The sequence below is a fragment of the Miscanthus floridulus genome, chromosome 4, assembly GCF_019320115.1.
Source record: "Miscanthus floridulus cultivar M001 chromosome 4, ASM1932011v1, whole genome shotgun sequence".
In the NCBI taxonomy this organism is placed as follows: Eukaryota; Viridiplantae; Streptophyta; class Magnoliopsida; order Poales; family Poaceae; genus Miscanthus; species Miscanthus floridulus.
In genome coordinates this window covers 123,352,945-123,370,098 of record NC_089583.1, presented here as the reverse complement: position 1 = coordinate 123,370,098, position 17,154 = coordinate 123,352,945, and the positions used below count along the sequence as shown (strand labels likewise).

At 49.7% G+C, this 17,154-nt stretch overlaps 1 long non-coding RNA gene across 1 annotated transcript in view; it reads right to left on the bottom strand.

Annotated features, from left to right (window-relative positions):
• Positions 1 to 15,549: 15,549 nt before the first annotated feature.
• Positions 15,550 to 17,154, bottom strand: part of LOC136552980 (uncharacterized) — a 29,301-nt gene continuing 27,696 nt past the window's right edge. The window contains exon 3 of the long non-coding RNA XR_010782901.1: positions 15,550 to 16,117. This is a non-coding gene — a long non-coding RNA (uncharacterized lncRNA). The remainder of the gene's footprint in view (positions 16,118 to 17,154) is intronic.

The following is a 17,154-nucleotide window of genomic DNA, read 5'->3' as shown; positions in this document are numbered from 1 at the left end:
ATCTCGCCATCTGGAGACGAAAGGCGAGCGCTTGCCGAACAAGACTGACACCTCGGTCTCTCCTCTCGGGATTGCAAAGGCGCAATCATCTTGCGGGCATGGACGGAGGAGAGTAGAGGTGAATGGGGAGGGGAGCAATGCAGGCACGAACCTTCTTGTTGCCTCGCAGCCACTTGGTGCGTTTCTTGGCCGGAGCGGAGGAAGGGGACGGCGGCGCCATTGCGTCCCGCGCATCAACCGGGCCGGGCCTGCCCTCAATCGAAGATATATAGTAGCAATGGCAAGAAGGGGGGAGATCCTAATAATCCTCTAGATATGGGAACAACGTCTCCAAGTTTCCTTGTTGCGCCTGCCAAGCTGATTCCGATTGATTGATCCGGATGAATTGGGGATCCGAAAAGCCAGAATGGACCTCTCTCTCTCTCTCTCCCGTCTGGACAGAACTGAAATAAATGTAGGGACGAGTGCTGACTGGTTTTGCTTTGAGGGAAAGAAAGCATCGATCCTCCAAGTTCCTAGCTGGAAGAGATGCCGCCTGCCTGTGGCTGGCTTTGCTGTGGTGTGGCACAGCAGCTCCACGCAGCCCTACCGCCAGGCCTACGGCGAGTACTCTACACTACTTACCACTGGAGTGGTGCGGAGGGGAGCAGCCAGCTTTTCAAGATGATGATGAGGAGATGGAAAGAGAGGTTTAAATTTGTGCGTGAGATTCAAGCTGCGGTTAAAATTAAAATAGCTCGTGAAATCCATGTGCTCCCAGCAACCAGTACATTAGCAGCAAAATTGTCAGTTTCTACTAACTGCTGTGCTGGAAAGCACAGAGAAACCAAATTGGCGTGAGATAGTAACAGTAGTAAGCCCAACACGACACAATGTTGTTGGAGGAGTAAGTAGATTTTACGCTGCAGGCATTGTGGTTCGGTTGGGCAGGCTGCAGGCAGAAGCAGGTGTGCATTGTGGCATACGCCTCCCATGGCCATGGTTCGGTCACATGTGGAGGGCAGTGTCAGCGTGGTCTTTCCAGCAGAGCAGAGCAGGGAGGAGCAGGAGCAGCATTATCCAGCCTAAGCCATGTGTTCCGGCAGTTAGCAGCTCAACTCCCTCCACATCCACCACCACTTTTATTTGTTGTTGTTTTATTATACATTATTGGTTGTTGGGGAATAACAATACTCCACTCATCACCTCTGCTACCTCCTCCAGCTTTCTTTCCTTTCTTCTCCTTTGTTTTTCTTTTCTTTCCTTGTATCATAAGGAAAACTGAAACATGAGCGGAGCAGTTAGAGCAGTCACTTATCAGGACATGCAGGCTCAGGTCATCAAGATTACGTAATGTTACAATACAAGTCCGTCGTCCATGTTACATTGTTGCCAGCTCACTCACTGTGACTGTGACGCAAACATAACAAAACACTAGTAACCTGTTAAGTTGTTAATACATACTGGGAAACAAAAACTAAACTTGGTTTCAACACTGTACCTGGCGACAAATAAATCACTAACGTTTTCATCAAATTCAACAGCCTACTCGATCTATTCCTGCATGTGATAATTCTAAGGCCTCGTTTAGATTGCAAATTTTTATAATCTGGACACTGTAGCACGTTTCGTTTGTATTTGACAAATTTTGTCCGATTATGGACTAACTAGGCTCAAAAGATTCGTCTCGTGATTTACAACCAAACTATGCAATTAGTTATTTTTTTACCTATATTTAATGCTCCATGCATGCGTCCAAAAATTAATGTGATGGAGAGAGCGAAAAAACTTGGAATTTTGAGGCAATCTAAACCAGGCCTAAGGCCTTCTTTAGATCACTCCAAATTCAAAAGTTTTTTCACTCTCTCTCCATCACATCAATTTTTAGCCGCTTGCATGGAGCATTAAATGTAGGTAAAAAATAACTAATTGCACAATTTAGTTGGAAATCACGAGATGAATCTTTTGAGCTTAGTTGGTCCACGATTGGACAATATTTACCAAATAAGACGAAAGCGCTACTATTTATCGGGTTGCAATTTTTTTTGTAATCTAAACATGACCTAACTAAGATAAGAGGACAGCGGACGGCCGTGATTAGATGGGGAACAGTCAAAATTAGCAGATGATTGATGGGTAGGGACTAGGGTAGCAGTTGAATTTTTAGGTGTGGCTCCGTGTCGCCGCAGCCAAGGGGCAAGGGCACCATCGGATGCTCTGCCGCCAACGATGCCGCCGCCTGCCTGTCCTGTCGTTCACTCCTTCCCAGCTCCCTCTGCCCTCGATCGCACTCACACCGTCACACGCACACAGACAGCCTGAAAACCTCCAGTTCACCGCGGCACCACCATCACCATGTGATGCAAATCTACAGTCTATCAGACGTAAAGCCTTCTTCAGCTCGTAGTCGTATGCATGCATGACTTGCTGGATGATATCCATTCATTCCACTGTAGCGCAGCCAGCATCACTGCAGGATCAGGGTGTGGGATCGCCACCAGATCAACGATGCTGCCAACCGGCTATTCGGTTGGCTGGTTCGTATCGTTGCTGGTTCGTGAAGAAGTACCGTTGATTGGTTTGTATGAGAGAAAAATACTATTCCGGCTGAAAATTTGCGATCGTTTACGACAAGCCACAGTCAAACGAACAGACTGAACGTCTGCAGAGGGCACGCCTTCTTCTGTGAATCTCAGTCAGCCATGCATGATTCCCTCTACTGTGACATTGGCTATTTTGTTGGTTAGTTTCTAAGCTGATAAGTCCGACTGGTGTTGATTTGTTGTGAGAGAAAAATACTACTGGCTGGCTGATAAGCTCTGGCTAAAACCAACAAGCGAACATACTTGATAATAATGAACATAAACACTGTAGTATAGTGATTTCTAGGGGTGTTTGGTGCATGGACTAAAGTTTAGTAGATGTCACATCGGCTATTTAGTTACTAATTAGAAAGACTAAATGTCGGTGCAGAAAGTGACCAACAAGTAAATATTTATAATTTTGCTGTACGTTGTGATCGGAGGTGGCCTAGCACTCAATGACACAAGGTTTATACTGGTTCATGCAACGTGCCCTACGTCCAGTTTGAGTCGGTCGGTGACTTTATTCCTGAGCCCAGGTGCCCAAAGTTTACAGTGGGGTTACAAACGAGAAGGAGAAAGATGAGGGTACAAGAGGTCCGGTCGGTTGGGCCGAGAGTGACAGGAGCTCCGCTATAAGCTAAGTATTCAAGCGTGTGCTTGAGGTTCGAACCTGGTGGTTCTGTGGTTGTGAACTAGTAAACTTGATCGATCTAATGAATCTGGAATTGCTCGGATGTTGGGAGAGAGCGTATCCCCTTTTATAGATGAAGGGGATGGTCTTACAAGTGAGAGGGAGAGAGTACGTATGTTTCTGAGCCTTGCTGCCCACGTCGGCGGGTACAGGATAATGGTAGGCGCCCACAACACTGTTGGATGTCGGATGTAAGTGGGAGATTGCGTCATTTTGTTTGGGTATGGCAGATATCTGTACCTGCTATACTGTTGATGCACAGGGGCATGTGAGGGGTTTCACCATGTTCACTCGGTGCGGTAAATGTCGACGCCCACAACACTGTCGATGCCTAGAGGCATGTGGGGGGAGCCTTACCGTATGAGAGTTAATGGCGCCCACAATACTGTAGGGAAAATGTCAGCGCCTACAACACTGTTTGCGTTAGGGAGGTTGTAGAGTACTGTTTCTGCAGGAGTACATGGTAGGGTTCCTGGTATCGTGGTTTGACTTGTGTGCCTTGCTTTGCTTTCTCTGTTCGTTCTCTGGTCCTTTCTGAGCAGGCGTCCCTGGTCGGTTGGTCCTAGTTGGCTCTGGTTGTGTCAGTCGAAGAAAAGCAGTGAGCAGGGTTTTTACGTACCCCGGTTGAAGACGTGGGGTCGGAGTCAGGAGTAGTGCTTTGGCCAGACCTTTCGATCAGAGAGGTCGTCCGGCGACGGGCTGGAGATCGAAGTGAGTGCTCTAGTTAGAGAGGTGGGCCAGAGTCGTAAAACGGATGCTGCTCCTCCTCGGCCAGGCCTTCCGGTCGGTGATTGGATCACCCTTTCTGGCCTGTTGTTCAGATACTTGGGTCGGCCCATGAGTTGCGCGTTGTCTGCTTGGGCCAAGCCTTTGTTGGGAAGCCGATCCGCGAGGGACCCCGGGTTTATGAACCCAACAGGAGCCCCCGAGCCCCAGGGCAATTCAGACAGAATCGTCTGGGGGATTTTTGTCTTTACGACGCGTTCGCCCCGAGCCCCCGGGTGATTCGGGCAGCCAAATCACCCGGAGGGTTTTTCGTGTTGCCAGTGGGGGAAGTTTCCGTTTTGTTAGCGGGTGTGGGCGAGCGCACCCGCGGGTGTAGCCTCCCGAGCCCTCGGGCGATTCGGGCAGAATTGTCTAAGGGTGTTTGTTAGCGGGCGTGTGTGCGTGTTTTTTAGTCAAGACAGAATTGTCAACCAAGACGTCGTTGCGCAGTTAAGACGGTTAGTTTTGGGATCGAGCAAGGTAGAGCTCGTGGGTCCTGGCGTCGATGCGTGCCGTGGGATCGGGTGAGACAGTTAGTTCTTAGGGATCAGACGAGACGGAGCTCGTGGATCCTGGCGTCGGTGCGCACCGTGGTATCGGGCGAGTTGAAGTCGTGGATCCTGGCCTCGGTGCGGCCCACGCAACTGAGGCAGTTAGTTTAGTTATTTTTAGGGATCAAGCGAGTCGAAGCTCGTGGATCCTGATGGGGCGAGTTCGAGGTCACAGACCCATATAGTTTTGGAGTGCAGTCAAAGTGTAGCCGGACAGGGCGAGTTCGGGGTCACAGACCCGGGTGTTTTGGTGTGAAGTTGAAGCGTAGCCGGATGGCGTGAGTTTGGGGTCGCAGACCCAGGCGTTTTGGTGTGAAGTTGAAGCATAGCCGGATGGCGCGAGTTCGGGGTCGTAGACCCAGGCATTTGGTGTGCAGTCAAAGCATAGCCGGATGGGGCGAGTATGGGGTTGCAGACTCAGGCATTTTGTGTCTTGAGCCCCCGAGCCTCGTTGGGCCTTAGTAGGGTTCGGTGTGAGTTGTGTGCGTAACCTCATCCTCGGTTTCTCACAACTGGAGAGTCTGAGTTTTGTCGCTTGTCCCGATCGCTCGTGCTCGAGTGACGCGCTCGGTGAGTTCGCTAATGGGTATGATCGAGTGGAATCCGGGTCCGTCGTTTATGACGGGGTTGGTATAGCCCTCTTGTGACATTCCACTGCTCCTTTACCTGCAACTCGGTAGATGCCTAGGTCATTTTGGAGATAGGCCTAGGTGGCCTAATGGCCTCCACTTGATGTAGATTATGTGGGCTTGATAGAGACTTAGGATCGAACAAGAAGGTTGAGATGACCCTGTCTGCCAGATTAGGTGAGGGCCGCATGGGGCTCATCTACGTTTTTCTCCCCTGGCCCTGTTTGACGTGGGACAGCCTCGAGCCTTTCATGGGTCGGCCTTCGAACCCTAGTCGGTCGTTGCTCATATCGAATGAGACAACTGCCGCTTTGTGACACAACACGGAGCGTTGTGATGCATTTCGCTGCATGTGCGATGCATAGTTGTCGAGCCCCCAAGCGGTTCAGGGCCTGAATCATCCAGGGGGCACGGGCGTATGGAATGAATGCGCGTATGGATGTATGAAATGATTATAAAGAAATAGAGGGGGTTGGCAGTGTTACCTTGATGACTTGAGTGACAGGGTTTGAAGAGCTCCAATTAGAAATGTCCGACCGGGACCCATGCTCGTTGTTCGTGATGGAGTTGGCGTGGCCTATATTGGGGCGTCCCTTCGCTCTTTACCTGTCTCTCGGTATATTCTTTGAGCCATTCGATTGGACATAACAACCCGTTGCCCTCGCTGAAGTCGAGGGAGCGGAACCAGGCGGGTCCCTTGAGGTACCCGTTGCGCTCACCGAAGTCGAGCGAGCGGAACTGGGCGGGGCCCCTATGGTGGTTGTTATGTTCGGTGGCAAGTGTCATGGCCTTTCTTTTGGTGTCATGCGATGTTGTCGAGCGGCCACAATAGTATTTGGAATGGAAGTAGTTTTAAGAAAATGTAATAGCTGAGTTCGTGGGTGAGCCCCCATGTGAACAATTTTTGTATCAATGAATACATCAGTTTTGTTTTTGTGACAGAACCATTATCCATTCCTTATTTTTTAACCTAACATAGCTTTGTTTTTATCCTTTCTTTTTCGCATCTACCCATTAGTTCCGTAGGCTGCACCTATTAAGAACCTGGGCATGGCCCATGGGGCTTGACTGTTTATAACCGTAGGTCATGGCGGGGTGCATTCGGTTGGGAGTAAGAACAGAGTCATGTAGGGCAATCAAAGAAATGGAATGTGCTTCCGTTCGAGGACAAAGTTGTTTACCATGTGATAGTAAAAAAGAAAGTTAATATTTAGTATTGTACCCTCATGGAAGCCCTGAGCGACCCAGGCTAAAAATGCTCAGGCTAGGGTGCTTTTATAGGAGCAAGTGTTTGACTAAAAAGCGGTAAGACCAAATTTAGGGGAAAAACGACGTAGCTGTTCAATGTTCTGAGTGTTAGTGAGAACGTTGTCTTTGTTGTCCTCTAGTCGGTAGGTGCCTGGTCAGATTACTTCGGTCACCGTATAGGGCCCTTCCCATGGTAGAGAGAGTTTGTGTTTTTCCTTCATTGATTGGGTCCTCCGGAGTACGAGATTGCCGACTTCGAGTATCCTCCCCCTGATCTTCCTTTTGTGGTACCTACGCAGGGTTTGTTGGTAGCGAGCGAAGCGGATGACGGTCGTCTCACAGGCCTCTTCGAGCAGGTTGACTGCGTCTTGCTGAGTCTCCATGGCTCGGTCATGGTCGAAAGCCTTCACTCTTGGGGCACCGTGGTCGAGGTCAGAGAGCAGCACTGCCTCAGCTCTGTAGGCCAGGAAAAAGTGTGTGAACCCTGTGGATCGGTTTGGGGTCATTCTTAGGCTCCAGAGGATCACTGGGACCTCTACAACCCATCGTCTGGTGTACTTGTTGAGTCGGTCGAAGATGCGTGACTTGAGTCCTTGGAGGACCATGCCATTGGCACGCTCGACCTAATCGTTAGTACGTGGGTGTCCAACCGAGGCCCAGTTGATTCTAATGCCGTATCCATCACTGAAGTCTAGGAACTTTTTCCTGATGAAATTAGTCCCATGGTCAGTGATGATGCAGTTAGGAACGCCGAACCGATAGATGATGTCGAGGAAGAATTTAACCGCCTCTTCCGAGCGGATGTTGGTGATGGGCTTGGCCTCTATCCACTTGGTGAATTTGTCGATTGCTATGAGTAGGTGAGTGAAACCGCCTGAGCCCTTTTTGAGGGGTCCCACCATGTCGAGGCCCCAGACATCGAATGGCCAGGTGATAGGGATGGCTTGGAGCTCCTACGTCGACAAATGGGTTTGCCAGGCATAGAACTAGCATCCGTCACACCTGCGGACGACCTCCTCTCATCTCATAGCGCGGTGGACCAGTAAAAACCTTGGCGAAAGGCTTTTCCGACCAGCGACCCTGGGGCCACGTGATGTCCACAAATTCTAACATGGACCTTGAGGAGGAGCTGCTTCCCCTGGTTGGTGGGGATGCACTTCATGAGTATCCCCCATGGACTCTGTTTGTAGAGTTCGTCACCGAGCGTGACGAAGGTCTTGGCGCGTCGAGCGATCTATCGGGCTTCAGTCCTTTCAGGTGGAAGAACCTCCTCGAGGAGGTAGGCGAGTAAAGGGGCCCGCCAGTCGGTTTGATCAAGTGCCAATATGGCGATGTCAGTGGGTGACGTCATTATAGAGGTACTAGGATTGGAGCCCCCGAGCGCTGGCTTGGCGTCGGGGTCAGAGCCCTCGGGTGCTAGTTGGGCGTCGGGGTGTGTTTGGACCAGACCTTCCAAGATGCGGGTAGACGGCTCATGGACGTCGTTGATGAAGACCCCACTCGAGGATGGATCCCACCTGGCGACCAATTTTGCAAGAAAATTGACGGCATCGTTGTCCTTTCGGGGGACGTGATGTAGCTCGATCCCCTAGAATTTATCCTCGAGCTTGTGCACCTCTTGGCAGTATGCTGCCATGAGGAGGCTTTTGCAAGAGGACTCCTTCATGACCTGATCAAGGACCAGCTCTAAGTCGTCGCGAACATAGAGTCATGTAGCGCCAAGCTTGATGGTGATGCATAGCCCGTTGATGAGAGTCTCGTACTCCATGACATTGTTTGAGGTTGAAAAGTGGAGGCAGAGGGCGTAGCCTAGCCTACTCCCATCTAGGGAGATCAGAACCACTCTAGCCCCCGAGCCGGGCGCTATTACGGACCTGTCAAAGTACATTGTCTAGTACTCATGGGTGACGTCCAGGGTCGGTAGCTGCACCTCTGTCCATTCGGCAATAAAATCCATGAGAGCCTGAGATTTAATGGCGGTACAGGGGATATACCTGATGTGGTGGCCCATGAGTTTGAGTGCCCACTTGGAGATCCATCCCATGGCATCGTGGTTATGGATGATGTCTCTGAGTGGGTATGAAGTGATGACCGTGACTTTGTGATTGGTGAAGTAGTGCAGGAGCTTCTGGGTCACCATTAGAACGACGTATATGAGTCTCTGCACCTAGGGGTACCGGACCTTGGGGTCGGTGAGTACTTCTCCGATGAAGTATACGGGTCGCTGGACCTTAAGGTGGTGTCCTGGTTCCTCTCTCTCTCGATGACTAGGGCGGCACTTACCACATGGTTGCTGGCCACGGCGTAGAGGAGGAGGAGTTCTCCTCGTTCAGGAGCGATGAGGATTGGGGCCGATGTCAGGGATGCTTTGAGGCTCTCTAGAGCCTACTGAGCTTCCTTGGTCTAGACTAAGGCGTCCGTCTTTTTAAGGAGCTTGTAGAGCGGCATCCCTCGTTCGCCGAGCCGAGAGATGAACCAGCTCAGAGTGGCCAGGCAGCCGATCAGCCTTTGCACGCCCTTGACGTTGCGTATGGGACCCATGCTAGAGATAGCCATGATCTTTTCAGGGTTGGCCTCGATGCCGCTGAAAGCTCTAGTTTGGTTTTGGTGAATTGATGAAACCCTAAGTGCTAGCCTAGTTTATCAAAATGATTATGAGATAGGTGGCACTACTCCAAGTGATGAAGAAATTGTGAAGATCATGATGGTGGCAATGCCATGGTGATGATCAAGCGCTTGGATTTAAAAAGAAGAAAGAGAAAAAAGGCTCAAGGCAAAGGTATAAATAATAGAAGCTATTTTGTTTTGGTAATCAAGACACTTAGAGAGTGTGATCACATTTAGGTTCGATAGCCGTACTATTAAGAGGGGTAAAACTTGTATCGAAATGCGGTTATCAAAGTACCACTAGATGCTCTAACTCATTGCATATGTATTTAGGATCTAGTGGAGTGTAACACCTTGAAAATGTTTGTGAAAATATGCTAACACATGTGCACAAGGTGATACACTTGGTGGTTGGCACATTTAAGCAAAGGTTAGGAACTTCACCGGCGGAGTGTCCGCCCGTAGAGTGCGGATACTCCGCCGGTGCCACCGGCGCTCTATAGAGAAAAGACGGAGGTCACTGTAAGTGACATGACGCTGGTATTGGTAGGACCAGCGCGTCCGGTCAGTGGATGCGTGAAGGCGCTGGCATCGGTCTGCGACCGAACACTAGGTCACTTGGTGACCAGACGCTGAAGGGGTGCGTCCGATCTTGCTAATGTGGCAGCGCAAAGAGGAGACGCTGGGTGAGTCCGATCGAGCATGACCAGATGCGTTCGGTTGTGATTTCTCGCTTCTAAATGCTTACTGGAAATGACCAGACACTAGGGTCCAGTGTCTGGTCACTTCACAGCATCACGTCCGGTCATCACTTGACCGTTGGGATCGGGCGCTTAGTATTTGATGAGAGGGGACACGTGGCATGCATCGCGCGACCGAACACTGAGGTCCATCATCCGATCAATCTGATCGGTGCATCCAGTCACCCCGTGTTGTGCCCAATGAAGGGGTACAACATCTCTATTTCATGGGGGCTTCTATTTAAGCCCCATAGCCAACTCTAGCTCATTCTCTTGGCCATTTTGCATTGACATAGCAACCTTGTGAGCTTAGTCAAAGCCCTCCCACTCATCTCCATCATTGATTCATCATCTTTGTGAGATTAGGAGAGAATCCAAATGCATTGCTTGAGTGTTTGTATCTAGAGGCACTTAGTGTTCGTGTTTTGCGGGATTCACTTGTTACTCTTGGTGGTTGTTGCCACCTAGATGGCTTAGAGCAGCGAGGATCATCGAGCAGAGGTTGGTGATTGTCTCCTGCTCCGATCATGGTGATTGTGATGGGTTTCTTGACCTTTTCCTAGTGGAGAGCCAAAAGGTACTCTAGTGGATTGCTCGTGGCTTATGTGATCCTCATCTTATGTTGGTTATATGGCACCCTATTAAGGATTTGGCGCATGATGCCAATTAGCACATGAACCTCCAAGTGAGTGAATCACCACAACGAGGACTAGCTTTGCCGGCAAGCAAGTGAACCTTGATAAAAATCATTGTGTCATCATTTGATTCTGAGGTGATTGGTATTCATTGGTATTCATCCTTGTGATTGATTGGTTTACTCCTCGACACGGTGGTATAACTAACTTGCTCTCTCTCTTTACATTACCGCAAACTAGTCTTCAAGCTCTTTAGTGTAGCTAGTTGTGAGAGCATGTTAGTTTGGTTAGTGTGGCTCTTTAGTTAGCTTTGGAGAGCACACTAACTTAGTGTAGTGCTATAACCATTGTGTGGATAGAAACTATAGAAACTAGAATTGTGGTAGGTGACTTTCATTTTTAGTAGGCTAGGGCAACACTTGCTTCGCCTCATAATTGTCTAACCGGTTTGTTAAGTGTTGTTGTAGAAATCCTTAATAGGCTATTCACCCCCTCTAGCCATTAGGACCTTTCAGCCATGCTCGGATACAATGTATCCTAACAACTTCCCCTTTGGAACCCTAAAAAGGCATTTTTTGGGATTCGGCCTAATGTTGAACCTACGGTGGTTCGTGAATGTTGCGGCCAAATTTACGATCAGGTCGCAAGCTTGAGCCATTTTGACCACTATGTCATCAACATAGACGCTAATTGTTGGTTTTGGCCGCTCGGCCTGATCAGGCTGTTCGAGTGGGTCGATTTGGTCGGTGAAGCATTGCTGCATGCACCTTTGGTAGGTGGTGCCAGCGTTCTTTAGGTCGAAAGGCATGGTTACGTAGTAGTACAAACCATACGGGATAATGAACGAGGTTGCGAGCTAATTAGACTCCATCGCGATCTGGTGATAGCCCGAGTAGGCATCTAGAAAAGGAGAGGATCTCGTAACCTGAGGTGGAGTCGACTATCTGGTCTATGCGTGGCAAAGGGAAATGATCCTTTGGACACGCTTTGTTGAGGCTAGTATAATCAACGCACATTCTCAACTTCCCGGTCTTCTTTTTAACAAGAACGGGATTGGTAAGCCAGTCGGAGTGGAATACCTCTCTGATAAATTTGGCTGCCAAGAGTTTGATGATTTCTTCGCCTATGGCCCTATGCCTCTTATCGTCAAAGCGACGTAGGCGTTGCTTGACGGGCTTCAAGCCTAGGATGAGGTGTAGTGCATGCTCAGCAACCTCCCATGGTATGCCCAGCATGTCAGAAGGCTGCCATGCGAAGACATCGTGATTGGCGCATAGGAAGTTGATGAGCTCGTATTCCTTTTTGGCCAGGAGCTAGGTCCTGATCCGCACCGTCTTGGTTGGGTTGCTGGGGTCGACCCCCACTGCCTTGGTTTCCTTGAGCGGACGGAAGACCATCAAGGAGGTTGGTTTGTTGCAGTCGGGGACTGCCGGGATCGATGATTCCCCGAGCCACAAGAGCTCGGATGAGTTGACGACCACAGTGGTGAGCTTGTAGTGCTCGTGGTTGCATGTGAAGACATGCAAGAAGGCGCTACTCATGGTGATGACACTGTTCGGTCCCAGCATCTACAGCTTGAGGTAGGTGTAGTTGGGGATTACCAAGAATTTGGCATAGCATGGCCGCCCCAAGATGGCATGGTAGGACCCTAGAAAGTCCACCACTTCGAAGGTGAGGACCTTCGAGTGGAAGTTGGCTCTGTTGTCGAATGTGATGGGCAGGTCGATCTGCTTGAGCGGGTATGCCTGCGCTCCTAGGATCACCCCGTGGAAGGGAGAGCCCGCCAGGCAGAGCTCCAACCGGGGGATGCGCATGGCGTCGAGGGTGTCAATGTATAGGATGTTGAGGCCGCTACCTCTATCCATCAGCACCTTGGTGAGGCGCTTCTTGTGGACTATGGGATCAATGATGAGCAGGTAGCGCCCAATCTCACGACGTGGGAGGGATGGTCCCTCTGATCGAAGGTGATCGGAGATTTCAACCAGCTAAGGAAGGAGGGGATGGCCGTCTCGGAGGTGCATGCCTCGCTATAGCATACCTTGTGCTGGCACTTAGACTAGATGGTGTCAGATCCACCAAAGATCATGATGCATTCATCAGCGTTGGGGAAACCATTTCCGTCCTTGCCCGTCGCACCTCCTTTCTTGGCTGCCGCCTCTTTGCCATCCCCTTCTTTCGGCCCGCCGGCCTATCATAGGAAATGTTTGAGGAGCTCATAGTCCTTGTAGTGGTGTTTGATAGGGTAGGCGTGGTTGATGCACGGACTGTCCATGAGTTTCTTGAAGTGGTTAGGTAGTCCCTGTTGAGGCTGCTTGCCCGTGCGATCAGCCACGGCGACCAACGTGGTGTTGTTCGATCGACGTCGTTCCTTTTTGTTCTTCTTGCCCCTCTGTGTGGAGGGGCCCTCGTCTTGGTCTATGTGCTTGGCCTTACCTTTGTCCCAGCCCCTGTTGAAGACTACTCCGACCGTCTCCTTGTCGGAGGCGTGGTTAGTGGCGATGTCGAGTAGGTCACGGGTGGTATGGGGCTTCAGGCATCCAAAATTGTGGATCAGGGACTCGCAGGTCGTCCTAAAGAGGAATGAGCTGATGATGTCCGCGTCAACGACATTAGGGAGGAAGTTGCAACTCTTGAGGTCCCAGGAGTTTCTAGGGCGAACATACGTCCCCTAGAAATTTCCGACGAACATCCTCTTGAGGTCCACCCACTCGCGGATGCTGTCGCGCGGGAGGAATTTAAGCATGCCCGAACATGTTCCCCCATGCAGATAGGGAGATATTGAATGATGAAATAGTCATCATCCACCCGTCTAGCTCGGTAGGCGAGCCAGAAATCTTCGAGCCAAATATCAGGGTTTGTCTACCTGATGTACTTGGTGATGTTGGTGGACGGTCGGAAGCGTTGTGGGAACGACGCTCTCCGGATATGCCGATCAAAGGCCCGTGGTCCTGGGCCCTTAGGGCTGGGACTCCGGTCATCTGCCCGACGACCATGCCTGGGGCGTGTTTTATCACTCCCCTCGATGGTTTGGCCAGGATTTGTGTCGCCCGCTCTCTTCACCGCCCGGTGGATGTCATCATCATGTCGGGCCCGATGCCGATTACTGAAGATGCTGCGAGCATCCTGGTGCGGACTGGGCCGCTCGTGTATCGGCGGTCGATGTGGAGCAGGCGCTAGGTCGGACCGAGGTGCAACAGCTACCTCCCAAGCCTCACCTAGCGGCTGTAGCGATGAACGGATGGAGCGATCCATCTGGCATGTCCCCACTCCCCTAGTGGGGAGAGAGAGGGCACGTGTCAGAGTCATGATGCAGAGCTTTCCGCTTGTTGTACGGCGATGACTTCTACTAGAACCCGGAGGTTCCAGTAGACTGCCCGCTCCTAGGGGTTGACGGGCTCAGGAACATTACGTAGAAGCATTGTAGCAGTAGCGATGTTTTGGCTAGCCCGAGCGAACTGTGGGAGATCGTTCCCCTCATTCATGATGTCGTGTTGTACCTAGCGAGTGTGACCCTGGGCGCCGCCCGTCGGGTTATGCGCATGGGGCGCAACATGCTGCACCAAGCTTGCCGATGCAGGCGGCGACTGGTTCTGCCACCGTTGTCGTAATTCCTTGGTGTGCCCTTGCACAAATGAGAGGCCCCCCCACACGAGTCTGGAGGGGTATGAGTTTGCACAGACTCCGCAACAACCGGTGGCTATCCTAGAGCGTCTGCCATAGCGCACTCCTAGGATGGACGGTGTCTAGGTGCCACGTTGCTGATGCTAGAGACGTCGCTCTCACCTTCATTATTCGGGAGTTCGTGGAAAGTGGTAGGAGGATAGCTCGCCATTCCCACGAATTTAGATGTGAGGGGGAATGGCGGTAGTGTCCCTCAGAGCCCCCGAGCACACGCATCCATGGGAAACGTGAGACCATAGGAAAACCGATCGTATGGTGTCCGTGATGCGGTAAATACGGTCCCTCTGGATAATCTGTGGGAGATAGTAAATAGAGAATAAATTATAGTATATATATTACTCACAGCGGGGTTTGAGCATAGAGTTTGTTCAGAATGAAGCGTAGATGCCTCGTCGTTGAAGTCATCGTGCGTCCCAGAGTCGATGGAGGGCGCCCCTCCGACAAGCGCCGAAACGAGTGCCTCCTCGTGGAGGTGTAGTACGCCGAGCCGGTCGGCGACAAAGTCCAAGCTTTCGAGGAGGAAGGCCTGGAATGGCTCGAAGACAGGTAGAACCCACATCTCAACAGGTGGGAGTGCTAGAAACTCTAGTGAGCCAAAGCGAATCGTATTGCCTGAGCCCGCCACAGCGAAGGTGGTGGAAAAATGGGCCATCCGATGACCAAAAAAGTGTTGAACGTAAATCGTCTTCCCCACGGACAGCGCCAACTGTTGGTGCAGAAAGTGCCCAACAAGTAAATATTTCTAGTTTTGTCGTATGTTGTGATCGGAGGTGGTCTAGCACTCAATGACGCAGGGTTTATACTGGTTCAGGCAATGTGTCCTACGTCCAGTTTGAGTCGGTCGGTGACTTTATTCCTGAGCCTAGGTGCTCGAAGTTTGCAGTAGGGTTACAAATGAGAAGGAGAAAGATGGCGGTACCAGGGATCCGGTCGGTCAGGCTGGAGATCAAAATGAGTGCTCCGGTCGGTGATTGGATAGTCCTTCTAGCCTGTTGTTCAGATACTTGGGCCGGCCCATGAGTTACGCATTGTCTGCTTGGGTCGAGCCTTTGTTGGACGAGGGACCTCGGGTTTATAAACCCGACACTAAACATGAGTCTAATTAGGCTTAATAGATTCATCTCATAAATTAGTCTCGATCTGTGTAATTAATTTTGTAATTAGTATACGTTTAATACTTTATGTATGTGTCAAACATTCGACGTGACAGGGACTAAATTTTAGGAGGTGGAAATTGATGTGCCGGTAAAAGTAAAACTTGATTCATAAAACAAGGAAACTACAGCTATTTTTCACTGCCATTGGATTTGGAGACTTGTAAAATAGTAGTGTTGTTCAATATACAGCTGTAAGCCTGTAAAAGTCTTGGTTACCCGCAGCAGGGACATCTTATATATATATATACTAGTAGAAAGGCGCGCGCATTCGTGCGCTCGTGTCCCTCTCCTTTATCCAGTAGCCCAAGAACTAAACCTTACAATGACATAAGAAATAATCAAGGCCAGTGCACACACTATGTTTAACAATGCACGTTTGTTCAGCAAAGGTTAACCGAGAAACAGGATTATATTATTACAGAAACGCAACACCAGTGGTGGCACAATAGAGCATGTCATTTGTGTCTAAGCAATGAAGACATATTAAATGAATGAAAAAATAAATCCATTCCTACATTTTATCATGTTTGCCAAGAAGAATTACACAATTGAAGTGGTTGGGTTAAATAAGAACTCATCATACTGTCCTATCTGGCTGTCCTTGCTGCCACCATTTCTCCATCTGCTTGCCTAGCAACAATCAGAGTTCATAGGTCCGAAAAGAAAAGCGAGTTACATGCAAATACCTAGAACATGTATTGTCGGCGTCCAATAGACAATAATAAGAGAAAAAAATCTTTCGTAAAAAAGTTTCAGATGGCAACAATCTGAGGGTTTTGTAGCATAGGAAGCTAACACCTTGTCCATCCTGAAAAAACGCTGTCCGGTTTCCCCTTCCTTAGGTGTCCACTGTAAGTCATGAACAAACTATCCATCATCTCAGATATTCAAGGGCAATCTAAAAATGGACATCCTACTCTATGTTATTCAAAGTAGAGTTAACCTACAACCGCATAATTTTAGGCTAGGCATATTTCATATTTTTGTTGCACAGAAGGCATCAAGGTTGAGTAAACCTAGGTTTGCAATTGGCAGTGATGAATTAAAATCAAGAGCGTGCTCTAAGGTTGACAAACGCATTATATGTTGTACAGGTAAATGTCGATATTTTACCACCGATAGCCTACCACGGGGGTACCTGGGGCAGTATGTTTGGGCTTTGACGTATGCTGAACTCAATGGTTAACGCAAGAGACAGTTGATTTATCCTGGTTCAAGCCCTCGATCGTGGATCGAGTAACAACCCTACGTCCAGTCGGCGTTAGCCTTTGCGTTGGATTGATTGTAAAGTGTTGTGTTGTCCAATTGTTGTTCTGTTCTCTGTCGTCCTCTTCCCCAGGAGCCCTGCCCTCCTTTATATAGTTAGGAGGCCAGAGCCCTAGTCGGTTTATAATGAGAGTTTCTAGTAGGATTACTGAATAGTACTACTACTAAGATTATATGGGAAGAATCCTAGTTGGACTAGATCTTCTCTCTCCCTTGCGGGGTATCCTATAGGTCCCGCATCGACAAGCCCCCGAGCACTTCATGGTTGAGCTCTGAAAGTCTCGTTTTGCTCCTCCAGGTCTTGTTGAGTAGGAACAAACATCATCCGAGTGCTTTCTGGAGTGAAACCTTGTAGCGCTTCTTGGGATCTTCGGGTGGTGAGTGCTTTTTGAAGAAAAAGTACATCCATCTGGTTGTAGCCCCCGAGCCTCTTGCTATTTGGAACAAGGAGCTGGAGGATCTTGTCTTGAAGTTGCTCTAATTGTTCGTTGAAGTTTTATCAAAAAGAATTCAAATATGACTCGTTCCGGGTTCTTTTTGTCGTAATGTCTTGAAGTGGTCTGTGTTGAGGAAGTCTTTTGGTGACGTGCGTTTTTTCAAAGAAAAAGTGCACTCACTGA